Source organism: Epinephelus lanceolatus, chromosome 13, assembly GCF_041903045.1.
Source record: "Epinephelus lanceolatus isolate andai-2023 chromosome 13, ASM4190304v1, whole genome shotgun sequence".
Taxonomy (NCBI): Eukaryota; Metazoa; Chordata; class Actinopteri; order Perciformes; family Serranidae; genus Epinephelus; species Epinephelus lanceolatus.
The window spans coordinates 20,750,359-20,757,656 of NC_135746.1; the positions used below are offsets into that span (position 1 = coordinate 20,750,359).

General features: G+C 39.9%; 1 long non-coding RNA gene across 1 annotated transcript; it reads right to left on the bottom strand.

Annotated features, from left to right (window-relative positions):
• Positions 1-13: 13 nt before the first annotated feature.
• On the bottom strand, positions 14-3,492 carry LOC144466474 (uncharacterized). Its single transcript, XR_013493088.1, has 5 exons — positions 3,340-3,492; positions 595-672; positions 327-358; positions 203-236; positions 14-90 (listed from the first exon to the last, which is right to left on the bottom strand). It is a non-coding gene; the product is annotated as an uncharacterized LOC144466474 (long non-coding RNA).
• Positions 3,493-7,298: the final 3,806 nt, after the last annotated feature.

Below are 7,298 nucleotides of genomic sequence, written 5' to 3' on the forward strand. Positions count from 1 at the left end.
GGTGTGAATATTATCAGACTTCAATGACTTACTGTTTACTGTAAGTCGGTCCCGCTGCATAAGGCACACCATAGGACTGCTGGTTGCCTTCTGGCAAAAGTAATCAGAAAAATGATAAAGCCTATACTGTGGCTGTGTATATTTCTAATTAAAATGTGACAAAATTGCATGTGTCATCATGCAGTTATTGAGAGGAACCTACCAAAAAACAGTCCTGTAACAATGGCAACACTGATCTTTTAGAGAAAATGGAAAATAAAAGAAGTTTCAATGACACTGAACATACAGAACATGTAAATCTAATTTGTAGAAAAGTCATACATTACCAATTTCATCATGATTCCAGATAATGAGGGACCTTTAAAAGTTACAGGAAAGTATAACATTCATCGAGATGTACACAATATTTAAACTATTTACTTTTTTATTTAACACATCTGGATTTAAATTTGTAACATAAACTTACAATAAAGTGCCTCATCATAATAACACTAATTGTTAAATACAATTGTATGAAGTTACATAATATTCTCAAAATTAAGTGTAAAAGAGACAATATGTCACCCTTCTTCTATAAAAACATGAGAAATTCACCCAAAGGTCATCTCAGTTGAACGGTACGGTTGCCTGTGTGGGTTAATGTGCCTCTCCTGTCTCTCAAATTAAATACACCTCGGGAAGATATTTAAATATTGACACATGTAAACAGTCATGTACAGCAGTATCATGTGCTGCAGACCTCACCCATAGAAAACATTCTCCCATTTCAAAAAACTCATTTGAAAGGGTTGAATGAAAAAACAATGTTTGGAGATAAGGTGTGGACCTCCACCAATCTTCTCTGATTACTTTAAATAAATACTTTGTGCATACCTGTTTCACATGGACAAATGCAAATACAAAGGGGATGTGTCCGGTGAAAAGTGCTGCAATGTTATACTCTTTACTTCACTATATCTATTCAATAGCTATAGTTAGTAGTTACTTTTCAAATTAAGATTTAACATACAGAATATAGAGTATGATCAGTTTATAAAACATGATCAATTGTTACAGACCAGTGACAACATTAAAGTACTGGTCCATAATGTAATAGTAAGGTTAGGGTTAGGGTTAGAATTTGGGTTTCAATTTGGCTGGACTGGTCTGCTGATCTGGTGTGTAACATGAATGGAGAGGAATGGTGGTGTGGAAAAGTTTTGCTTCTCCGCTCAGAGGACCAGGGTTCAATCTCCAAGCAAAGGGTAGACCACTGGACCTGAGGGCTGCGGAATAGGTATGTCCAATTTTAATTTTGAGTGGGTGGTGGCTGGTTGATGGGGTGACTGAGGGGGCAGGGTCCCGGTCGAATCTGTGGTTGTGGTGGGGGGTGATATTGGACAACACACTCTCACTCCAACCTCGTCACATTTTGACGTTTTGGTCATGGAATTTTCACGTCCACATATGATGTGCAAGGTACCCTGGGTGCAGGTTGTTGACATTCTGAGACACTGAGTTAAATTCTCTTCTTTCAAGATACACCTCTGTTTTCACAGGAAATTTATCGTTTACATAGTCTCCTGAAAAAAAAAAGCACTACATCTTTGCAGCACCGCGAATTGACATTTTTTTCCTTCAACAACAAACACATATCGTTGGGTTTAGGCACCAAAACACGTGGTTAGGTTTAGGAAAAAAGAACAGGATTTGGCTTTAGAATCTTCTGGCAAGTGGACAACCCTCTCCTGGGTGAAAGTTGGTGTGTGTTGGACCCATCCACCACCTGTCCCACCTGCCCCACTTAGACTTTCACCACCTTAACTTTCGTCCTTGTCCCAACGCGTTTCCCCAAGCGCGGTGGGTCAAGCGCTGGATTTCAATGACTTCGGAGTGAGACCAGGCTCTATTGGATGGTGATGTTGGGTTATGGTAGAGTTGTGGTGGCTTACCGTCAAAAATGAGCTGCTTGGCTGTGTCCCAGTCCCAGTCATGCCAGTCCCCTGACCCGTGGGCTCCCCCAGGCAGGTAATATTTACACATAAAACATATGTTATTATTGCAAGACATACAATATGTATGAGCTACAGTGCGATCACCTTATAAAACATGATCACTTGTTACAGATTAAACTACTAAAAGTATATGAAAAACTATCTCCATCTTGACCAATGACAACATTAAAGTACTGCTTACAATAGTAATGTTCCACTTTTATAATAGTAAGGTTAGGGTTAGCAACACTGACACTATTCTGCATTATGAGTACTTTTACTTTTCACACTTCACATGTGAGTAAATGTTGTTGCTGATACTTCTGTACTTTTACAGACATTTTGATGGAGAACTTTTATGTGTAGAGTATTTTCATACTGTGGAATCGCTACTTTTACTTAAGTAAATTATTTGAATGCTTCATCTGGGTAGTGGGTAGTGACCTCTGGTCATAAGTTCTGGGTAATGACCAAAGAATGAGATCGTGGACACAAGCTGCCAAAAAGGAGTTTCCTCGGTGCGGTGGCAGGGCTCAGCCTCAGAGATTGGGTCAGGAGTTCGGACATCCAGAGGGAGCTGGGGGTAGAGCGAAAGGGGCCAGTTGAGGTGGTTCGGGCATCTGATCAGGATGCCTCCTGGGCATCTCTCGTTGGAGGTATTCCGGGCACGTCCCACTGGTAGGAGGCTCTGGGGCAGACCCAGGACACATCAGAGGTATTACATGTCTCATCTGGCCTGGGAACACCTCGGGGTCTTCAAGGAGGAGCTGGAAAGCGTTGCTGGTGCTTTGCTCTGTCTGCTGCCCTTGAGACCCAATCTTGGATAAATGGATGAAAATGAATAGATGGATAGTATTCATCTATCAGTGTTGCGCAGTTGGGGGATTTAACTAAGTACATTTACTTAATAGGCCTACAAATTCAAAGTACTTGTAATTGATTTGCACTTTATTGCCCTTCTATGCAACTTTACACCTCTACTCCGCTACATTTAAGTAGCAAATATTGTACCTTTTTTAAAAAGTCTGACAGCTTATATTACCTTCCATTTTACATTTTTACATGTCATCTCCAGATGTGTTGATTTTTGATGTTTATGATAAAATGAAGAGTTCCTTTGTGTTGAGAAAATTCTCTGACTTCTAGAGCTAAATAAACTTTTTGAAAACCATCTTGGATCAGCTGGAAAATGCATCGTCACAAAGCTGAAAACAAGGTTGACTTTTTAGAGATACATGGCTCTCACTGGACAATGCTGCTGCTAACATACAATGATCTTGTAGAATATGATGCATCGCTGTAAATTAAATTACCCCAAAGTATAAAAAGGCTTTAAATACTGAAATAAATGATTTAAATACTTTACCGTGGGGCAGCTGTGGCTCAGGAGGTAGAGGTCATCCACTAATTGGAAGATCAGCAGTTCAGTCCCCAGCTCCTCAAATCCGCACGTCGAAGTGTCTTCGGGCGAGAAACTGAACCCCAAATTGTGTGTGTGCTTAGAAATGTTTAACTGAGCAGCATGTATGGTAGCCTTTGAATGTAGTGGTAAAGCACCATGAGTGGTCACACGTATATAAATACAAGTCCGTTTACCATGCACCACTGGTAGGCACACAACAGGATCCATGTCCAAAGCTAACTTTCTTTGTTATTTCTTTCAGTCATGTGTGTCTGTATTAGTGCATCCTACTGTTACTGTGTCACCTGGCACTTGCTTTAAAAGAAAACAAAGTCTCTGCCATTAAAATTGTGTAATCGCACCTTATACAAACTTTGCCACAGCAACACTCAGACAGTCAGGCAACAGTGAAACTTAGACTGGGTGTGTCTTAATTACGTAGACAAACAATGACATGTGAGAGTCAGTTTACCCATACGTCACAGTGGATGATCCACAGTCACACAGTCAACATTTTTTAGTGTCTTAGGTATGAAATAGTTTCAACGAAGATTTGCATTGCATTGTTGGCATTGTTGTTGATGTATTTTGTTTGTTTGTTTAGGCAATTTGAGTTTGGAATATTAAGAAGCATTACAGTTAAAACTGAGTTCAATTGACCTTTCGCTAAGCCCTGCCGCTTTGTAATGGTCCGACAAGCTGTCGGAGTAAGCATGGAGCCCACACTGTAACTAACTGCACTCCCTGAAGAAATATGATCATATTTTTGGAAAAATGAAACAGTGATTCCAGAGAGAAGCAGACAGAGGGGTCTACAGTCTGTGTTTGAAGGATATATCCACGATGTCAAACTGACTCAGCAGCAACAACAGGTTAAAAAGACAACGATAGTTAGAAGCTAAAGCCAAACTATAGGCTACAGATCACAGTGTAAAAGTGAACCACCACATCACTGCTGATCGCCACACAAGACAATGAATATAAAGGGAAACTTTGCTGGTATTGAACCAGCTGTGTGGCATCACAGTGTGTGCAGATGAATGTTTGGCTTTGCCACTGCCACCACCAAGAGCTCCACTGCCGGACGGGCAGGGATCTCCAGGAGAAGTCGAACAACGTTCATCTGCGCACAATGCGATTACACACAGTTGGTTGAATATCAGCAAAGTTTCCCTGCTTCCCTTCACTGGTTCCTGTACAGCAGGGTCGGTCTTTTTTCACTGTTATAATCATTAAAAAGCAAAAGCAGCTTGTGTATACATCAGGGCAGCAGTCACCATATACATTGAGGGGAACACGTCCCCCCAATGTTCAGATATGCCCAAAATGTCCCCCCCAGTATATAACTGAAACTGAAAAACAACAACAAAAAAAGTTTTTTTGTTTTATTACTATTCTACGGCAGCCTTGTAGGCCAGGTTCTGCTTTTTAATTTGAAGTGCAACATCACTATATTTTTTTACCCCCGGGTAAAAAAAAATTGCCACTTTGGGGCTAAAGCCCCTGATGTTTTCAACTCCTAGCGACGCCCCTGGTCCCCCCCAATGTTGACTCCATGGCTACAGCCTTGGTATACATTCAGTGGGCTATATGTTCAGTAGCTAGCTAGCTAACCCTACACTTTTCAGGGTTTGGTTTTGGTTTTGGAACAGGGAAGAAACGTATATCTTTTTCCAATTTCTCCAGGTAACGAGTATCATTAATACATGACGTGCCCCAGGCACAACATTTAGCTCCAAATCCACAAAACCAGCCTGAAAATGACATCTGAAACAACTGCATTAGAGTCAATGAAGCACAGCTGTGTTGTTGTCAGACCCTTGTCTGAACTCACAGGTGAATATACTGGATTTATTTGTTCCCTTTGTTTATTTCTAATGTGACAGCTGCACATTCTACAGCTCTAAACACTTTACACACATTTACACAAGCACTATATTTCAAGCACATAAGCACTAATGTACCATCCCATAATGAAGGAGGCATGGAAATCATTTAAGTTTTGGGGCAAATCAAAGTGAAATTAATTTTACTTAGTGAATAGGCTATTCTCTGTAATAAATACCAATAAACTAATCAATTTCCTGTAACACTTTACAATGGTACACAAAAAAACGAGTAGTTACTGAGGAATGAGGAACGAATGAGTTACAAACCATTAGTAAATGGTCAGTTCTTGAGTACCTCCCAATCAAATGTGATAGAGTAGCTAATGATCAGTTAATTGATAATGACTGAGGGAACTAGTCGTTTTTTGTGTAACCCAATTTTCTAATCAATGTTCTATTAGCTGTAATATACCAGCAGTGCACAAAGAACTTCAGCAAATCATGACCAAGCAACTTTGGCAACTTGACATTAACCAGGATGACATTACCAGAAGATGTCTTTGTCACAACAACTTGACATTAACAAGAAATGCACCTCTTTTGTGTTTATGACAAGTTGACATAATGATTATTATTGTTATGACACTTAATGACAGCAGTCATAAACATTTATGACATGTACATAATGTTCATGACAGGTTCAATACTATGTCATGTCTTATGACAGTGTCATGTCACCCTTATGTAAATACCTTCAAGTAAAGTGTTACCCAATTGTTTAATGTGTATGGGTTAGGGGTCACTGTTCAAGTCTAAAACTGTACAAAACTCTTCATTTCAATGTGTTAACATGGCTGTGCAAAAACAAAATAACACACTACAGTTTACAAATGTCCTTTTTGTCTGTAGGAACAGTCTGTCACACCTAATTGGCCTGTGTGAAATGCTGGGATAAAACAATAATAACGTCCCAGTGTCCTCAAACAAGATGATAATTTAGTCCCAATGTCCTCAAACAAGTACTTCCAAATTAACGGCATTTTATCTTGTTACTGTTGCTAAAATTAGTCAAATTTGTAAGCCTACAGACATTATTTTGCGCAAATAAACAAGTTTCAACAATGAAATTTTATCAGGTTTTGTACCTTGTCCACTTCTGTGTCGGGATTGGCTGCAGAATGAGCATTAAAATGTTCAAAATGGAGGACAACAGGTCTTAGTTAAGCAGAATTAAGTATAAGGTAAAGGAAAACCCAAAATGTAATGTCCTCATATGAGGACGCAAGGTCTCAGGAGGCAATTCACACTTCCAGCACATACAGAGCAACATACAGTAAGTATTCATTTGGCACCATGTTTGTGTCCACCTGACAAATTTATACGTCTCCTTTAAGCTCCCATTCAGGCAGGTAGTTTACCATACATGTGGATTTTAGATTTTTTTCACTGGAAACAGCTGCCTGCTGCTGCGGAAAACAACACAATGAGCGCTGTGAAAGTGAACCAAATCAGTACAATGGCCGGCTGTAAACCCAAATCAATGATGCTAAAGGATGCTAAAAGGCTATGTATAGCTGAGGGAAACTGCAGAGTCAGGCTTTAATTCTGTCTGGGTTTATTATCATGACTGACCCCTTTTACACTAAATGTAGTCATTTCATCCATTGCACATATAAGAATACATCCCTGTCTCCCAGAAATTACATTTGTAAACTGCTTCCTTCATTATGTTGTTATGGCAATTTCATCGTTGCCTGGATTATGTTCAGAGATGTTTCTTTCAGATAACAAACCCTACATTCATGTACCGTGCAGGCTTCGCAAGGAGGTGCTTGGGGAGGATATCTGGCATACGAGAGCTTCGGTTTTGGTTAAAGTTTGTGGTTTTGGTGAAATGTAAAAGGTAGAGATTGAAGTTGGTGATGATGGCTTTAAGCAGTACAATGTCATCACTGCTCTGGACATGGACGCCATGATGAGTACGATCTATACATGGTTGGACAACCCAGTGAAGTTCAAGAAGTCTCATGGCGTCAATAACACCCTGGATACTGAGATGGTCCCAAAGTTTGACCATAATGAGGAGAAGGAGAC